We start from the raw sequence: 20658 nt of genomic DNA on the forward strand, positions 1-20658 counted from the left end.
CTGTTATTCAATGTGTTTCTATTGGTTAACAGCAGTAAGGACTGTTATTCAATGTGTTTTCTATTGGTTAACAGCAGTAAGGACTGTTATTCAATGTGTTTCTATTGTTAACAGCAGTAAGACTCAATGTGTTTCTATTGGTTAAACAGCAGTAAGGACTATTTATCAATGTGTTTTCTCTATTGGTTAACAGCAGTAAGGACTCAATGTGTTTCTATTGGTTAACAGCAGTAAGGACTGTTATTCAATGTGTTTCTATTGGTTAACAGCAGTAAGGACTCATGTGTTTCTATTGGTTAACAGCAGTAAGGACTGTTATTCAATGTGTTTCTATTGCTAATAGCAGTAAGGACTGTTATTCAATGTGTTTCTATTGGCTAATAGCAGTAAGGACTATCTGTTATTCAATGTGTTTCTATTGGTTATAGCAGTAAGGACTATCTGTTATTCAATGTTTTTCTATGGGCTAATAGCAGTAAGGACTATCTGTTATTCAATGTGTTTCTATTGGTTAACAGCAGTAAGGACTATCTGTTATTCAATGTGTTTCTATTGGTTAACAGCAGTAAGGACTATCTGTTATTCAATGTGTTTCTATGGGCTAATAGCAGTAAGGACTATCTGTTATTCAATGTGTTCTATTGGTTAACAGCAGTAAGGACTATCTGTTATTCAATGTGCTAATGCAGTAAGGACTATCTGTTATTCAATGTGTTTCTATTGGTTAACAGCAGTAAGGACTATCTGTTATTCAATGTGTTTCTATTGGTTAACAGCAGTAAGGACTATCTGTTATTCAATGTGTTTCTATTGGTTAACAGCAGTAAGGACTATCTGTTATTCAATGTGTTTCTATTGGTTAACAGCAGTAAGGACTATCTGTTATTCAATGTGTTTCTATTGGTTAACAGCAGTAAGGACTATCTGTTATTCATGTGTTTCTATTGGTTAACAGCAGTAAGGACTATCTGTTATTCAATGTGTTTCTATTGGTTAACAGCAGTAAGGACTATCTGTTATTCAATGTGTTTCTATTGGTTAACAGCAGTAAGGACTATCTGTTATTCAATGTGTTTCTATTGGTTAACAGCAGTAAGGACTATCTGTTATTCAATGTGTTTCTATTGGTTAACAGCAGTAAGGACTATCTGTTATTCAATGTGTTTCTATTGGTTAACAGCAGTAAGGACTCAATGTGTTTTCTATTGGTTAACAGCAGTAAGGATTCAATGTGTTTCTATTGGTTAACAGCAGTAAGGACTGTTATTCAATGTGTTTCTATTGGTTAACAGCAGTAAGGACTCAATGTGTTTCTATTGGTTAACAGCAGTAAGGACTGTTATTCAATGTGTTTCTATTGGTTAACAGCAGTAAGACTATCTGTTATTCAATGTGTTTCTATTGGTTAACAGCAGTAAGGACTATCTGTTATTCAATGTGTTTCTATTGGTTAACAGCAGTAAGGACTATCTGTTATTCAATGTGTTTCTATTGGTTAACAGCAGTAAGGACTATCTGTTATTCAATGTGTTTCTATTGGTTAACAGCAGTAAGGACTATCTGTTATTCAATGTGTTTCTATGGCTAATAGCAGTAAGGACTATCTGTTATTCAATGTGTTTCTATTGGTTAACAGCAGTAAGGACTCAATGTGTTTCTATTGGTTAACAGCAGTAAGGACTGTTATTCAATGTGTTTCTATTGGTTAACAGCAGTAAGGACTCAATGTGTTTCTATTGGTTAACAGCAGTAAGGACTGTTATTCAATGTGTTTCTATTGGTTAACAGCAGTAAGGACTCAATGTGTTTCTATGGGCTAATAGCAGTAAGGACTATCTGTTATTCAATGTGTTTCTATTGGTTAACAGCAGTAAGGACTGTTATTCAATGTGTTTCTATTGGTTAACAGCAGTAAGGACTATCTGTTATTCAATGTTTTCTATTGGTTAACAGCAGTAAGGACTCAATGTGTTTCTATTGGTTAACAGCAGTAAGGACTATCTGTTATTCAATGTGTTTCTATTGGTTAACAGCAGTAAGGACTATCTGTTATTCAATGTGTTTCTATTGGTTAACAGCAGTAAGGACTATCTGTTATTCAATGTGTTTCTATTGGTTAACAGCAGTAAGGACTATCTGTTATTCAATGTGTTTCTATTGGTTAACAGCAGTAAGGACTGTTATTCAATGTGTTTCTATTGGTTAACAGCAGTAAGGACTATCTGTTATTCAATGTGTTTCTATTGGTTAACAGCAGTAAGGACTGTTATTCAATGTGTTTCTATTGGTTAACAGCAGTAAGGACTCAATGTGTTCCTATTGGTTAACAGCAGTAAGGACTGTTATTCAATGTGTTCCTATTGGTTAACAGCAGTAAGGACTGTTATTCAATGTGTTCCTATTGGTTAACAGCAGTAAGGACTATCTGTTATTCAATGTGTTTCTATTGGCTAACAGCAGTAAGGACTATCTGTTATTCAATGTGTTCCTATTGGTTAACAGCAGTAAGGACTGTTATTCAATGTGTTTCTATTGGTTAACAGCAGTAAGGACTATCTGTTATTCAATGTGTTTCTATTGGTTAACAGCAGTAAGGACTGTTATTCAATGTGTTCCTATTGGTTAACAGCAGTAAGGACAAATAAAAATGTTAATCAAATATTTGTTTCATTTTTATTTTTTTGATACCTCGAGGAGTCTTAAAACTCTAAATCAAAAAACAAGAAGATCCTTGGTTTGACCTTCTGACCTTCTGACCTTCTGACCTTAAACAATTCCACATCGTTCAGTAGAACCCCTCCCCCCGGCACAGACAGGACTTAGACTGCATTAAGGCACCAAATAACAACAACATAACTACACCAGTACATTTCTACAACACAAAACGTACCATACAACCATACAACCATATTACAATGGACTGGAGTGGAGAGTGTGTGTGTGTCTCTTCACAGCCCCTGTTGTTCCAGAAGGTGTAGTTCAATCTGATTCTATTCTTGTGATGTGTGTCTCCTCACAGCCCCTGTTGTTCCAGAAGGTGTAGTTCAATCTGATTCTATTCTTGTGATGTGTGTCTCTTCACAGTCCCTGTTATTCCAGAAGGTGTAGTTCAATCTGATTCTATTCTTGCGATGTGTGTCTCTTCACAGTCCCTGTTATTCCAGAAGGTGTAGTTCAATCTGATTCTATTCTTGCGATGTGTGTCTCTTCACAGTCCCTGTTGTTCCAGAAGGTGTAGTTCAATCTGATTCTATTCTTGCGGCCTGTGTCACTTCCAGCGGTTGATTCGTCTGAGCTGTATGTAGGCCAAAACCATACACACCGTAATGATCCCAGCCAGAGCTACATGGTTCTGCCAGAAACCCCAGGTGCTGTAGTCTATTCCCTGGGTCTCCAGGTACACCTCCCCTGGAAGACTGGAGAGGGAGAGAGAGAGAGAGAGAGGGGTTAAAGGTCAGAAACCCCAGGTGCTGTAGTCTATTCCCTGGGTCTCCAGGTACACCTCCCCTGGAAGACAGAGAGAGAGGGGTTAAAGGTCAGAAACCCCAGGTGCTGTAGTCTATTCCCTGGGTCTCCAGGTACACCTCCCCTGGAAGACAGAGAGAGAGGGGTTAAAGGTCAGAAACCCCAGGTGCTGTAGTCTATACCCTGGGTCTACAGGTACACCTCCCCTGGAAGACTGAGAGAGAGGGGTTAAAGGTCAGAAACCCCAGGTGCTGTAGTCTATTCCCTGGGTCTCCAGGTGCATCTCACCTGGAAGACGAGAGGAGAGAGAGAGAGGAGGGGGGAGGGGGTTGAGTACATAGAGGGAGAGTAGAGAGATGTTGAATTATAGAGATCTGCCACATGGTGGCGGTGTCGGCATTTAGATGGATGGCTGAGGAGTATAAAAGGAGAGGATAGAGAGAATGAAAGGAGAGAACAGAGAGAATGAAAGGAGAGGATAGAGAGAATGAAAGGAGAGGACAGAGAGAATGAAAGGAGAGGACAGAGAGAATGAAAGGAGAGAACAGAGAGAATGAAAGGAGAGGACAGAGAGAATGAAAGGAGAGGACAGAGAGAATGAAAGGAGAGGACAGAGAGAATGAAAGGAGAGAATGAAGGGAGAGAACAGAGAGAATGAAGGGAGAGAACAGAGAGAATGAAGGGAGAGGACAGAGAGAATGAAGGGAGAGGACAGAGAGAATGAAAGGAGAGGACAGAGAGAATGAAAGGAGAGGACAGAGAGAATGAAAGGAGAGGACAGAGAGAATGAAAGGAGAGAACAGAGAGAATGAAAGGAGAGAACAGAGAGAATGAAGGAGAGTGAGAGGTCAACTTACATGGTTGTGTTGCTGTAGAATATTTGTCCTTTAAACTCATTAATGGTCACCGCCTGATGGGGAGACAGAGGGAGAGAATAAAAACACTATTACTATCAGAATGTCCAACTCTCTAATAGGACGATCACTCTCTAATAGGACCATCAATCAGACTGTCCAACTCTCTAATAGGACGATCACTATCTAATAGGACCATCAATCAGCCTGTCCAAATCTCTAATAGGACCATCAATCAGACTGTCCAACTCTCTAATAGGACCATCAATCAGACTGTCCAACTCTCTAATAGGACCATCAATCAAACTGTCCAACTCTCTAATAGAACCATCAGACTGTCCAACTCTCTAATAGGACCATCAATCAGACTGTCCAACTCTCTAATAGGACCATCAATCAGACTGTCCAACTCTCTAATAGGACCATCAATCAGACTGTCCAACTCTCTAATAGGACCGTCAGACTGTCCAACTCTCTAATAGGACCATCAGACTGTCCAACTCTCTAATATGAGCATCAATCAGTCTGTCCAACTCTCTAATAGGACCATCAATCAGACTGTCCAACTCTCTAATAGGACCATCAATCAGACTGTCCAACTCTCTAATAGGACCATCAATCAGACTGTCTAACTCTCTAATAGGACCGTCAGACTGTCCAACTCTCTAATAGGACCATCAATCAGACTGTCCAACTCTCTAATAGGACCATCAATCAGACTGTCTAACTCTCTAATAGGACCATCAGACTGTCCAACTCTCTAATAGGACCATCAATCAGACTGCCCAACTCTCTAATAGGACCATCATTCAGACTGTCCAACTCTCTAATAGGACCATCAATCAGACTGTCCAACTCTCTAATAGGACCACAGACTGTCCAACTCTCTAATAGGAACATCAGACTGTCCAACTCTCTAATAGGACCACAGACTGTCCAACTCTCTAATAGGACCACAGACTGTCCAACTCTCTAATAGGTCCATCAATCAGACTGTCCAACTCTCTAATAGGACCATCAATCAGACTGTCAAACTCTCTAATAGGACCACAGACTGTCCAACTCTCTAATAGGAACATCAGACTGTCCAACTCTCTAATAGGACCATCAATCAGACTGTCCAACTCTCTAATAGGACCACAGACTGTCCAACTCTCTAATAGGAACATCAGACTGTCCAACTCTCTAATAGGACCATCAATCAGACTGTCCAACTCTCTAATAGGACCACAGACTGTCCAACTCTCTAATAGGAACATCAGACTGTCCAACTCTCTAATAGGACCATCAATCAGACTGTCCAACTCTCTAATAGGACCACAGACTGTCCAACTCTCTAATAGGAACATCAGACTGTCCAACTCTCTAATAGGAACATCAGACTGTCCAACTCTCTAATAGGACCATCAATCAGACTGTCCAACTCTCTAATAGGACCACAGACTGTCCAACTCTCTAATAGGAACATCAGACTGTCCAACTCTCTAATAGGACCATCAATCAGACTGTCCAACTCTCTAATAGGACCACAGACTGTCCAACTCTCTAATAGGAACATCAGACTGTCCAACTCTCTAATAGGACCATCAATCAGACTGTCCAACTCTCTAATAGGACCACAGACTGTCCAACTCTCTAATAGGAACATCAGACTGTCCAACTCTCTAATAGGAACATCAGACTGTCCAACTCTCTAATAGGACCATCAATCAGACTGTCCAACTCTCTAATAGGACCACAGACTGTCCAACTCTCTAATAGGAACATCAGACTGTCCAACTCTCTAATAGGACCATCAATCAGACTGTCCAACTCTCTAATAGGAACACAGACTGTCCAACTCTCTAATAGGAACATCAGACTGTCCAACTCTCTAATAGGACCATCAATCAGACTGTCCAACTCTCTAATAGGACCATCAATCAGACTGTCCAACTCTCTAATAGGACCATCAATCAGACTGCCCAACTCTCTAATAGGACCATCAATCAGACTGTCCAACTCTCTAATAGGACCATCAATCAGACTGTCCAACTCTCTAATAGGACCATCAATCAGACTGTCCAACTCTCTAATAGGAACATCAATCAGACTGTCCAACTCTCTAATAGGACCATCAATCAGACTGTCCAACTCTCTAATAGGACTGTCAGACTGTCCAACTCTCTAATAGGACCATCAATCAGACTGTCCAACTCTCTAATAGGACCGTCAGACTGTCCAACTCTCTAATAGGACCGTCAGACTGTCCAACTCTCTAATAGGACCATCAATCAGACTGTCCAACTCTCTAATAGGACCATCAATCAGACTGTCCAACTCTCTAATAGGACCATCAGACTGTCCAACTCTCTAATAGGACCATCAGACTGTCCAACTCTCTAATAGGTCCGTCAGACTGTCCAACTCTCTAATAGGACCGTCAGACTGTCCAACTCTCTAATAGGACCATCAATCAGACTGTCCAACTCTCTAATAGGACCATCAATCAGACTGTCCAACTCTCTAATAGGACCCTCAATCAGACTGTCCAACTCTCTAATAGGAACATCAGACTGTCCAACTCTCTAATAGGAACATCAGACTGTCCAACTCTCTAATAGGACCATCAATCAGGCTGTCCAACTCTCTAATAGGACCACAGACTGTCCAACTCTCTAATAGGAACATCAGACTGTCCAACTCTCTAATAGGACCATCAATCAGACTGTCCAACTCTCTAATAGGACCACAGACTGTCCAACTCTCTAATAGGACCATCAATCAGACTGTCCAACTCTCTAATAGGACCACAGACTGTCCAACTCTCTATAGGAACATCAGACTGTCCAACTCTCTAATAGGACCATCAATCAGACTGTCCAACTCTCTAATAGGACCATCAATCAGACTGCCCAACTCTCTAATAGGACCATCAATCAGACTGCCCAACTCTCTAATAGGACCATCAATCAGACTGTCCAACTCTCTAATAGGACCATCAATCAAACTGTCCAACTCTCTAATAGAACCATCAGACTGTCCAACTCTCTAATAGGACCATCAATCAGACTGTCCAACTCTCTAATAGGACCATCAATCAGACTGTCTAACTCTCTAATAGGACCATCAATCAGACTGTCTAACTCTCTAATAGGACCATCAGACTGTCCAACTCTCTAATATGAGCATCAATCAGACTGTCCAACTCTCTAATAGGACCATCAATCAGACTGTCTAACTCTCTAATAGGACCATCAGACTGTCCAACTCTCTAATATGAGCATCAATCAGACTGTCCAACTCTCTAATAGGACCATCAATCAGACTGTCCAACTCTCTAATAGGACCGTCAGACTGTCCAACTCTCTAATAGGACCATCAATCAGACTGTCCAACTCTCTAATAGGAACATCAGACTGTCCAACTCTCTAATAGGACCATCAATCAGACTGTCCAACTCTCTAATAGGAACATCAGACTGTCCAACTCTCTAATAGGACCATCAATCAGACTGTCCAACTCTCTAATAGGACCATCAATCAGACTGTCTAACTCTCTAATAGGACCACAGACTGTCCAACTCTCTAATAGGAACATCAGACTGTCCAACTCTCTAATAGGAACATCAGACTGTCCAACTCTCTAATAGGAACATCAGACTGTCCAACTCTCTAATAGGACCATCAATCAGACTGTCCAACTCTCTAATAGGACCACAGACTGTCCAACTCTCTAATAGGAACATCAGACTGTCCAACTCTCTAATAGGACCATCAATCAGACTGTCCAACTCTCTAATAGGACCACAGACTGTCCAACTCTCTAATAGGACCATCAATCAGACTGTCCAACTCTCTAATAGGACCATCAATCAGACTGTCCAACTCTCTAATAGGACCACAGACTGTCCAACTCTCTAATAGGAACATCAGACTGTCCAACTCTCTAATAGGACCATCAATCAGACTGTCCAACTCTCTAATAGGAACATCAGACTGTCCAACTCTCTAATAGGACCATCAATCAGACTGTCCAACTCTCTAATAGGAACACAGACTGTCCAACTCTCTAATAGGAACATCAGACTGTCCAACACTCTAATAGGACCATCAATCAGACTGTCCAACTCTCTAATAGGACCAATCAATCAGACTGCCCAACTCTCTAATAGGACCATCAATCAGACTGTCCAACTCTCTAATAGGACTGTCAGACTGTCCAACTCTCTAATAGGACCATCAATCAGACTGTCCAACTCTCTAATAGGACCGTCAGACTGTCCAACTCTCTAATAGGACCGTCAGACTGTCCAACTCTCTAATAGGACCATCAATCAGACTGTCTAACTCTCTAATAGGACCGTCAGACTGTCCAACTCTCTAATAGGACCATCAATCAGACTGTCCAACTCTTCTAATAGGACCCTCAATCAGACTGTCCAACTCTCTAATAGGACCCTCAATCAGACTGTCCAACTCTCTAATAGGACCATCAGACTGTCCAACTCTCTAATAGGACCATCAATCAGACTGTCCAACTCTCTAATAGGAACATCAATCAGACTGTCCAACTCTCTAATAGGAACATCAGATCTGTCCAACTCTCTAATAGGACCACAGACTGTCCAACTCTCTAATAGGACCATCAATCAGACTGTCCAACTCTCTAATAGGACCACAGACTGTCCAACTCTCTAATAGGAACATCAGACTGTCCAACTCTCTAATAGGACCATCAATCAGACTGCCCAACTCTCTAATAGGACATCAATCAGACTGCCCAACTCTCTAATAGGACCATCAATCAGACTGTCCAACTCTCTAATAGGACCATCAATCAGACTGTCCAACTCTCTAATAGGACCATCAATCAGACTGTCCAACTCTCTAATAGGACCGTCAGACTGTCCAACTCTCTAATAGGAACATCAATCAGACTGTCCAACTCTCTAATAGGACCATCAATCAGACTGTCCAACTCTCTAATAGGACTGACAGACTGTCCAACTCTCTAATATGACTGTCAGACTGTCCAACTCTCTAATAGGACCGTCAGACTGTCCAACTCTCTAATAGGACCGTCAATCAGACTGTCCAACTCTCTAATAGGACCATCAATCAGACTGTCCAACTCTCTAATAGGACCATCAGACTGTCCAACTCTCTAATAGGTCCGTCAGACTGTCCAACTCTCTAATAGGACCGTCAGACTGTCCAACTCTCTAATAGGACCATCAATCAGACTGTCCAACTCTCTAATAGGACCATCAATCAGACTGTCCAACTCTCTAATAGGACCCTCAATCAGACTGTCCAACTCTCTAATAGGACCATCAGACTGTCCAACTCTCTAATAGGACCATCAATTACTGTCCAACTCTCTAATGGGAGCATTACATGTAGACTCGGTTACTTCCAGTCCTCCCTCCCTCCTTTACCTCGCTCCCTTCCTCCCTCCCTCTCCCCCCCTCCTACCTCTAGTCCGTAGCGGAAGATGCTGATCCATTTCAGCCATGACAACCAAGACAACATGGAGTTAAGGTTGACCAGGAACCCTCCAAACACCTAGAGAGAGAGAGAGAGAGAGAGAGAGAGAGAGAGAGAGAGAGAGAGAGAGAGTTAGTGTGTGTCTGAGTGTTTGAGTGTGTTTGTGTGTCTCTCACCATCATGAAGACGAAAGGCAGGGCGATGAGGACGTTGGGCCATAGCGAAGGAGGAGACAGAGGCTGAGACCAGGAACGCTAGACTGACCCCAGCTAGACTGACCAGGGACATGGTCAGCGTGAAGAGCAGGAACGATGTGAAGGCTGGCTTCAGACCTGGTGGAGAGAGAGAGAGAGATTTACATTTTATCATAGAAGGAAGTGTGTTGTGTGTGTTCTGAACTGTGTGTGTGTTCTGACCTGTGTGTGTGGTGTGTGTTCTGACCTGTGTGTGTGTGTTCTGACCTGTGTGTGTTGTGTGTGTTCTGACCTATGTGTGTATCTGTGTATGGTTCATACCCATCATATAGTAGGCGATGGCTGAGTGTATGGTTCATACCCATCATATAGTAGGCGATGGCTGAGAAGATGAGGATCGGAACAATGCGGTTGGGGATGAGGTCAGCGAATATCTTAGACAGGAAGTAGACGGACGTACGGTAGTACCCACTAGAGTTCTCATGGCTGAAACACACAGAGAGAGAGTCAGAACACCTACAGAGAGAGAGAGAGAGTCAGAACACACAGAGAGAGAGAGAGAGAGAGTCAGAACACACACAGAGAGAGAGTCAGAACGCACACAGAGAGAGAGAGTCAGAACGCACAGAGAGATAGTCAGAACACACAGAGAGATAGTCAGAACACACAGAGAGAGAGAGTCAGAACACAGAGAGAGAGAGAGTCAGAACACACACAGAGATAGTCAGAACACACAGAGAGATAGTCAGAACACACAGAGAGATAGTCAGAACACACAGAGAGAGAGTCAGAACACAGAGAGAGAGAGAGTCAGAACACACACAGAGATAGTCAGAACACACAGAGATAGTCAGAACACACACAGAGATAGTCAGAACACACAGAGAGAGAGAGAGAGATAGTCAGAACACACACAGAGATAGTCAGAACACACACAGAGAGAGAGAGTCAGAACACACACACAGAGAGAGAGTCAGAACACACACACAGAGAGAGAGTCAGAACACACACAGAGATAGTCAGAACACACACAGAGATAGTCAGAACACACAGAGAGAGAGAGAGAGAGTCAGAACACACAGAGAGAGAGAGTCAGAACACAGAGAGAGAGAGAGAGTCAGAACACAGAGAGAGAGAGAGAGAGAGTCAGAACACACACACAAACACACAGAGAGAGCGAGACAAACACACACAGAGAGTCAGAACACACGCAGAGAGAGACAAAACAAACAGAGAGAGAGAGTCAGAACACACACAGAGAGAGAGAGAGAGAGTCAGAACACACACAGAGAGAGAGAGAGAGAGTCAGAACACACACAGAGAGAGAGAGAGAGTCAGAACACACACAGAGAGAGAGAGAGAGTCAGAACACACACAGAGAGAGAGTCAGAACACACACAGAGAGAGAGAGAGAGAGAGAGAGAGTCAGAACACGCACAGAGAGAGTCAGAATACACAGAGAGAGAGAGAGAGTCAGACCACACACAGTGAGAGAGTCAGAACACACAGAGTCAGAACACACACACAGAGAGAGAGTCAGAACACACACACACAGAGTCAGAACACACACAGAGAGAGAAAGTCAGAACACACACACAGAGAGAGAGTCAGAACACACACACACACAGAGTCAGAACACATACAAACACACAGAGAGAGAGTCAGAACACATACAAACATAAAGACTCACATGAACAGAGCTCTCTCATTGATGAAGAGTTCCACAGCTGAAAGATTCCCAAACACCATGTTGATGATGAGGAAAAAGAATGCTCCCATCCTGAGAGAGAGAGAGAGAATAAAGAATAGATACTGCTGCACTGTGAGACGGACAGACAAGACAGACAGACAGACAGGACAGACACCTGTTCTGCAGGGCTTCAGGTAGAGTCAGGGGGATCTGGTAGTAGATGAGGCCGACCAGCAGAGCGAAGAAGATGTTGAGGGCCAGCTGAGCGTACGATGTCTGGGGGTTCCTGAGAGAGTTCACCACCATACGACCACCCACTATCCTCATCTAGAGAACACACACACACAGTCACACAGTATCCTCATCTAGAGAACACACACACACACAGTATCCTCCTCTAGAGAACACACACAGTCACACAGTATCCTCATCTAGAGAACACACACAGTCACACAGTATCCTCATCTAGAGAACACACACACACACACAGTATCCTCATCTAGAGAACAGACACACACACACAGTATCCTCATCTAGAGAACACACACACACACACAGTATCCTCATCTAGAGAACACACACACAGTATCCTCATCTAGAGAACACACACACAGTATCCTCATCTAGAGAACACACACACAGTCTCACACAGTATCCTCATCTAGAGAACACACACACAGCCTCACACAGTATCCTCCTCTAGAGAACACACACACACAGCCTCACACACTATCCTCATCCAGAGAACACACACACAGCCTCACACAGTATCCTCATCTAGAGAACACACACAGTCTCACACAGTATCCTCATCTAGAGAACACACACACGCCTCACACAGTATCCTCATCTAGAGAACACACACACAGTCTCACACAGTATCCTCATCTAGAGAACACACACACGCCTCACACACTATCCTCATCCAGAGAACACACACACAGCCTCACACAGTATCCTCATCTAGAGAACACACACAGTCTCACACAGTATCCTCATCTAGAGAACACACACACGCCTCACACAGTATCGTCATCTAGAGAACACACACACAGTCTCACACAGTATCCTCATCTAGAGAACACACACACGACTCACACAGTATCGTCATCTAGAGAACACACACACAGTCTCACACAGTATCCTCATCTAGAGAACACACACACGCCTCACACAGTATCGTCATCTAGAGAACACACACACAGTCTCACACAGTATCCTCATCTAGAGAACACACACACGCCTCACACAGTATCGTCATCTAGAGAACACACACACAGTCTCACACAGTATCCTCATCTAGAGAACACACACACAGTCTCACACAGTATCCTCATCTAGAGAACACACACACAGTCTCACACAGTATCCTCATCTAGAGAACACACACACAGTCTCACACAGTATCCTCATCTAGAGAACACACACACGCCTCACACAGTATCGTCATCTAGAGAACACACACACAGCCTCACACAGTATCGTCATCTAGAGAACACACACACAGTCTCACACAGTATCGTCATCTAGAGAACACACACACAGTCTCACACAGTATCGTCATCTAGAGAACACACACACGCCTCACACAGTATCGTCATCTAGAGAACACACACACAGTCTCACACAGTATCCTCCTCTTCAACACATTATATAACAGAATCACACATCTAGATAACACTTTTCATACAGTGCCAGGTTGCCCAAAGTTCATCATGAGTTTACAACTTAATGATAAACTCAGAGCACACAAACAAACACTCCATTATAACTCTCAACTCTACAGTTCTAGAACACTCAACTCTAACAGTTCTAGAACTCTCAACTCTAACAGTTCTAGAACACTCAACTCTAACAGTTCTGGAACGCTCAGCTATACAGTTCTGGAACTCTCGCTGTGAGGGTTCAGACAGAGCTCAGTGATTAGCTGACCTGGTACCAGAAGGAGGTGACGTAGTCGGCCTTCTGTCCCTGACCTCCGACCCCTCCCTCCAGACCCTGGGTCAAATGGTCCAGCTCCTCCACCACCCTCTGGTACTGAGTTGACTGTCTGTAGCTCACTGCCAGAAGGTTGCTGTTGTCACAGTTCTCCTTATCATCTAGGGAGGAGAGGGTCAGCAGAGGTTAGGGTCTGTAGGGGTTAGGGTCTGTAGGGGTTAGGGTCTGTAGGGGTTAGGGTCTGTAGGGGTTAGGGTCTGTAGGGGTTAGGGTCTGTAGGGGTTAGGGTCTGTAGGGGTTAGGGTCTGTAGAGGTTAGGGTCTGTAGGGGTTAGGGTCTATAGAGGTTAGGGTCTATAGGGTCTGTAGGGGTTAGGGTCTGTAGGGGTTAGGGTCTATAGGGTCTGTAGGGGTTAGGGTCTGTAGGGGTTAGGGTCTGTAGGGGTTAGGGTCTGTAGGGTCTGTAGGGGTTAGGGTCTGTAGGGGTTAGGGTCTGTAGGGGTTAGGGTCTGTAGGGTCTGTAGGGGTTAGGGTCTATAGAGGTTAGGGTCTGTAGGGTCTGTAGGGGTTAGGGTCTGTAGAGGTTAGGGTCTGTAGAGGTTAGGGTCTGTAGGGGTTAGGGTCTGTAGAGGTTAGGGTCTGTAGGGGTTAGGGTCTGTAGGGTCTGTAGGGTTAGGGTCTGTAGGGGTTAGGGTCTGTAGAGGTTAGGGTCTGTAGGGGTTAGGGTCTGTAGGGTCTGTAGAGGTTAGGGACTGTAGGGTCTGTAGAGGTTAGGGTCTGTAGGGGTTAGGGTCTATAGGGGTTAGGGTCTGTAGGGTCTGTAGAGGTTAGGGACTGTAGGGTCTGTAGAGGTTAGCGTCTATAGAGGTTAGGGTCTGTAGGGGTTAGGGTCTGTAGAGGTTAGGGTCTGTAGGGGTTAGAGTCTATAGGGGTTAGGGTCTGTAGGGGTTAGGGTCTGTAGGGGTTAGGGTCTGTAGAGGTTAGGGTCTGTAGAGGTTAGGGTCTGTAGAGGTTAGGGTCTGTAGGGGTTAGGGTCTGTAGAGGTTGGGGTCTGTAGGGGTTAGGGTCTATAGAGGTTAGGGTCTATAGGGGTTAGGGTCTGTAGGGGTTAGGGTCTATAGAGGTTAGGGTCTATAGGGGTTAGGGTCTGTAGGGGTTAGGGTCTATAGAGGTTAGGGTCTATAGGGGTTAGGGTCTGTAGGGGTTAGGGTCTATAGAGGTTAGGGTCTATAGGGGTTAGGGTCTATAGGGGTTAGGGTCTATAGGGGTTAGGGTCTGTAGAGGTTAGGGTCTGTAGGGGTTAGGGTCTATAGGGGTTAGGGTCTGTAGGGGTTAGGGTCTGTAGGGGTTAGGGTCTGTAGAGGTTAGGGTCTATAGAGGTTAGGGTCTATAGGGTCTGTAGAGGTTAGTGTCTGTAGAGGTTAGGGTCTATAGGGTCTGTAGAGGTTGGGGTCTGTAGGGGTTAGGGTCTGTAGAGGTTGGGGTCTGTAGGGGTTAGGGTCTGTAGGGGTTAGGGTCTGTAGGGGTTAGGGTCTGTAGGGGTTAGGGTCTGTAGGGGTTAGGGTCTATAGGGGTTAGGGTCTGTACGGGTTAGGGTCTATAGGGGTTAGGGTCTGTAGGGGTTAGGGTCTGTAGGGGTTAGGGTCTGTAGGGTCTGTAGGGGTTAGGGTCTGTAGGGGTTAGGGTCTATAGAGGTTAGGGTCTGTAGGGGTTAGGGTCTGTAGGGGTTAGGGTCTGTAGGGTCTATAGGGGTTAGGGTCTGTAGGGGTTAGGGTCTGTAGGGGTTAGGGTCTGTAGGGGTTAGGGTCTGTAGGGGTTAGGGTCTGTAGGGGTTAGGGTCTATAGGGGTTAGGGTCTGTAGGGTCTGTAGGGGTTAGGGTCTATAGAGGTTAGGGTCTGTAGGGTCTATAGAGGTTAGGGTCTGTAGAGGTTAGGGTCTGTAGGGGTTAGGGTCTGTAAGGGTTAGGCTCTGTAGGGGTTAGGGTCTATAGAGGTTAGGGTCTGTAGGGTCTATAGAGGTTAGGGTCTGTAAGGGTTAGGCTCTGTAGGGGTTAGGGTCTGTAAGGGTTAGGCTCTGTAGGGGTTAGGGTCTATAGGGGTTAGGGTCTATAGGGTTAGGGTCTATAGGGGTTAGGGTCTGTAGGGTCTGTAGGGTTAGGGTCTATAGAGGTTAGGGTCTGTAGGGTCTGTAGGGGTTAGGGTCTATAGAGGTTAGGGTCTGTAGGGTCTGTAGAGGTTAGGGTCTGTAGGGGTTAGGGTCTGTAGGGGTTAGGGTCTATAGAGGTTAGGGTCTATAGGGTCTGTAGAGTTTAGGGTCTGTAGGGGTTAGGGTCTATAGAGGTTAGGGTCTGTAGGGGTTAGGGTCTATAGGGGTTAGGGTCTGTAGAGGTTAGGGTCTGTAGGGGTTAGGGTCTATAGGGGTTAGGGTCTGTAGAGGTTAGGGTCTGTAGAGGTTAGGGTCTGTTAGGGTTAGGGTCTGTAGGGGTTAGGGTCTATAGAGGTTAGGGTCTATAGAGGTTAGGGTCTGTAGAGGTTAGGGTGTGTGTGTGTGTGTGTGTGTGTAGAGGTGTGTGTGTGTGTGTGTGTGTGTGTGTAGAGGTGTGTGTGTGTGTGTGTGTGTAGAGGTGTGTGTGTGTGTGTGTGTGTGTAGAGGTGTGTGTGTGTGTGTGTGTGTGTAGAGGTGTGTGTGTGTGTGTGTGTGTAGAGGGTGTGTGTGTGTGTGTGTAGAGGTGTGTGTGTGGTGTGTAGAGGTGTGTGTGTGTGTGTGTAGAGGTGTGTGTGTGTGTGTGTGTGTGTAGAGGTGTGTGTGTGTGTGTGTGTGTAGAGGTGTGTGTGTGTGTGTGTGTAGAGGTGTGTGTGTGTGTGTGTGTGTAGAGGTGTGTGTGTGTGTGTGTGTGTGTGTGTAGAGGTGTGTGTGTGTGTGTGTGTAGAGGTGTGTGTGTAGAGGTGTGTGTGTGTGTGTGTAGAGGTGTGTGTGTGTGTAGAGGTGTGTGTGTGTGTGTGTAGAGGTGTGTGTGTGTGTGTGTGTAGAGGTGTGTGTGTGTGTGTGTGTGTAGAGGTGTGTGTGTGTGTGTGTGTAGAGGTGTGTGTGTGTGTGTGTGTGTGTAGAGGTGTGTGTGTGTGTGTGTGTGTGTAGAGGTGTGTGTGTGTGTGTGTGTGTAGAGGTGTGTGTGTGTGTGTGTGTGTGGTGTGTGTGTGTGTGTGTGTGTGTGTGTGTGTGTGTGTGTGTGTGTGTGTGTAGAGGTGTGTGTGTGTGTGTGTGTGTGTGTGTGTGTGTGTGTGTGTGTGTACCATAGTTAAATGAAGTGATGTCTAGTGTAGACTGAGCCTCTCCGTTAGTGACGTCTAGGAAGAAGTCAGAGGGGTTGTTGAACGGCTCACAGTGATACCCTGTAACACAACAACAACAGTGATACCCTGCAACACAACAACAACAGTGATACCCTGCAACACAACAACAGCAACAAAAACAGTGATACCCTGCAACACAACAACAACAACAACAGTGATACCCTGCAACAACAACAACAGTGATACCCTGCAACAACAACAACAACAGCAGTGATACCCTGCAACACAACAACAACAGTGATACCCTGCAACACAACAACAACAACAACAGTGATACCCTGCAACACAACAACAACAACAGTGATACCCTGCAACACAACAACAACAGAGATACCCTGCAACACAACAACAACAACAACAGTGATACCCTGCAACACAACAACAACAACAACAGCAGTGATACCCTGTAACACAACAACAACAACAGTGATACCCTGCAACACAACAACAACAGTGATACCCTGCAACACAACAACAACAACAGTGATACCCTGCAACACAACAACAACAACAGTGATACCCTGCAACACAACAGCAACAACAACAGTGATACCCTGCAACACAACAGTGATACCCTGCAACACAACAGCAACAACAACAGTGATACCCTATAACACAACAACAGTGATACCCTGCAACACAACAACAACAACAGTAATACCCTGCAACACAACAACAACAGTGATACCCTGCAACACAACAACAACAACAACAACAACAACAGTGATACCCTGCAACACAATAACAACAACAACAACAATGATACCCTGTAACACAACAACAACAGTGATATCCTGTAACACAACAACAACAACAGTGATACCCTGCAACACAACAACAACAACAACAACAACAGTGATACCCTGCATCACAACAACAACAGTGATACCCTGCAACACAACAACAGCAACAGTGATACCCTGTAACACAACAACAGTGATACCCTGCAACACAACAACAACAACAACAGTAATACCCTGCAACACAACAACAACAGTGATACCCTGCAACACAACAACAACAACGATACCCTGTAACACAACAACAACAGTGATACCCTGTAACACAACAACAACAGTGATACCCTGTAACACAACAACAACAACAACAGTGATACCCTGCAACACAACAACAACAACAACAGTGATACCCTGCAACACAACAACAACAACAACAGTGATACCCTGCAACACAACAACAACAACAATGATACCCTGTAACACAACAACAACAGTGATACCCTGTAACACAACAACAACAACAGTGATACCCTGTAACACAACAACAACAGTGATACCCTGTAACACAACAACAACAGTGATACCCTGTAACACAACAACAACAGTGATACCCTGTAACACAACAACAACAACAGTGATACCCTGCAACACAACAACAACAACAACAACAGTGATACCCTGCAACACAACAACAACAACAACAACAACAGTGATACCCTGCAACACAACAACAACAGTGATACCCTGCAACACAACAACAACAACAGTGATACCCTGCAACACAACAACAACAACAGTGATACCCTGCAACACAACAACAACAACGATACCCTGTAACACAACAACAACAGTGATACCCTGTAACACAACAACAGCACACACAGTCTGAGACAGAACACTCCATCTATTACTCAGTGAAGAACCCCAGGACTGGCTGGCAGCTCCAGCGTCTGTCTCTGTCTCTCTCTCTCCCTCCATGTCTTACCCAAGTCAGTGAAGTAGCTCAGGGCCTTCCCAGCAGCTCCAGCGTACACCAACTCTCCTCGGTGCATCAGGGTCAGGTGGTCAAAGCGGCTGAAGATTGAGTAACGAGGCTGATGGATGGAGAACACGATAGTCTTACCGCTTCTAGACAGCCTGGGACACACATACACAGAGAGAGAGAGACACACAGGGAGTGTCAGACACAGAGAGAGAGAGACAGTCAGACACACAGGGAGTGTCAGACACAGAGAGAGTCAATCATAGAGAGAGTCAGACATACAGGGAGAGTCAGACACACAGGGAGAGTCAGACACACAGGGAGAGTCAGACACACAGGGAGTGTCAGACACAGAGAGACTCAGACACAGAGAGAGTCAATCATAGAGAGAGTCAGACACAGAGAGAGACACAGAGAGAGAGAAAGAGTCAGACACACAGAGAGAGAGACAGAGAGAGAGAAAGAGTCAGACACACAGAGAGAGAGAGAGAGAGAGAGAGAGAGAGAGAGAGAGAGAGAGAGAGAGAGACACAGAGAGAGTACCTATGCAGTAGGTTGATGATGTGGTCTGTCTGTACCTATGCAGTAGGTTGATGATGTGGTCTGTCTGTGTACCTATGCAGTAGGTTGATGATGTGGTCTGTCTGTACCTATGCAGTAGGTTGATGATGTGGTCTGTCTGTACCTATGCAGTAGGTTGATGATGTGGTCTGTCTGTACCTATGCAGTAGGTTGATGATGTGGTCTGTCTGTACCTATGCAGTAGGTACGTGATGTGGTCTGTCTGTGTACCTATGCAGTAGGTTGACGATGTGGTCTCTCTGTACCTATGCAGTAGGTTGATGATGTGGTCTGTCTGTACCTATGCAGTAGGTTGATGATGTGGTCTGTCTGTACCTATGCAGTAGGTTGATGATGTGGTCTGTCTGTACCTATGCAGTAGGTTGATGATGTGGTCTGTCTGTACCTATGCAGTAGGTTGATGATGTGGTCTGTCTGTACCTATGCAGTAGGTTGATGATGTGGTCTGTCTGTACCTATGCAGTAGGTTGATGATGTGGTCTGTCTGTACCTATGCAGTAGGTTGATGATGTGGTCTGTCTGTACCTATGCAGTAGGTTGATGATGTGGTCTGTCTGTACCTATGCAGTAGGTTGATGATGTGGTCTGTCTGTACCTATGCAGTAGGTTGATGATGTGGTTAGCAGTGTTAGAGTCCAGGCCAGTGGTGGGTTCATCCAGGAACAGAAGACGAGGAGAAGTAATGAGCTCCATACCGATGCTGCACCTCTTCCTCTCTCCCCCAGACACACCACGCAGGAACTCTGTTCCTATCTACACACACAGAGAGAGTGGCAGAAACAGAGAGAGAGACAGAGAGAGACAAAGAGAGAGAGAGAGACAGAGAGAGAAAGAGAGAGACAGAGAGAGAGAGCCAGAGAGAGAGAGAGTGAGAGAGACAGACAGACAGACAGGAGACAGAGAGAAAGAGACAGAGAGAGACAGAGAAAGAGAGAGAGAGACAGAGAAAGAGAGAAGAGAGAAAGAGACAGAGAGAGACAGAAAGAGAGAGACAGAGAAAGAGAGACAGAGAGAGAGAGACAGAGAGAGAGAAAAGACAGAGAAGAGAGAAAGAGACAGAGAGAAGAGACAGAGAGACAGAGAGAAAGAGACAGAGAGACAGAGAGAAAGAGAGACAGAGAGACAGAGACAGAGAAAGAGAGAGGGAGAAGAGACAGAGAAAGAGACAGAGAAAGAGACAGAGAGAGAGACAAACAAACACAAACACACACTACAGAGCCCCCGGACAGCAGCACAATTAGACCCAACCAAATCATGAGAAAACAAAAAGATAACTACTTAACACATTGGAAAGAATTAACAAAAAACTGAGCAAACTAGAATGCTATTTGGCCCTAAACAGAGAGTACACAGTGGTAGAATACCTGACCACTGTGACTGACCCTACACAGAGAG

The 20658-nt window shown here is 44.8% G+C and overlaps 1 pseudogene; it reads right to left on the minus strand.

Annotated features, from left to right (window-relative positions):
• Positions 1 to 2648: 2648 nt before the first annotated feature.
• On the minus strand, positions 2649 to 20099 carry LOC116371043 (broad substrate specificity ATP-binding cassette transporter ABCG2-like; annotated as a pseudogene).
• Between the last annotated feature and the right edge of the window lie 559 nt (positions 20100 to 20658).

Source organism: Oncorhynchus kisutch, unplaced genomic scaffold (assembly GCF_002021735.2).
Source record: "Oncorhynchus kisutch isolate 150728-3 unplaced genomic scaffold, Okis_V2 scaffold2913, whole genome shotgun sequence".
Classification (NCBI taxonomy): Eukaryota; Metazoa; Chordata; class Actinopteri; order Salmoniformes; family Salmonidae; genus Oncorhynchus; species Oncorhynchus kisutch.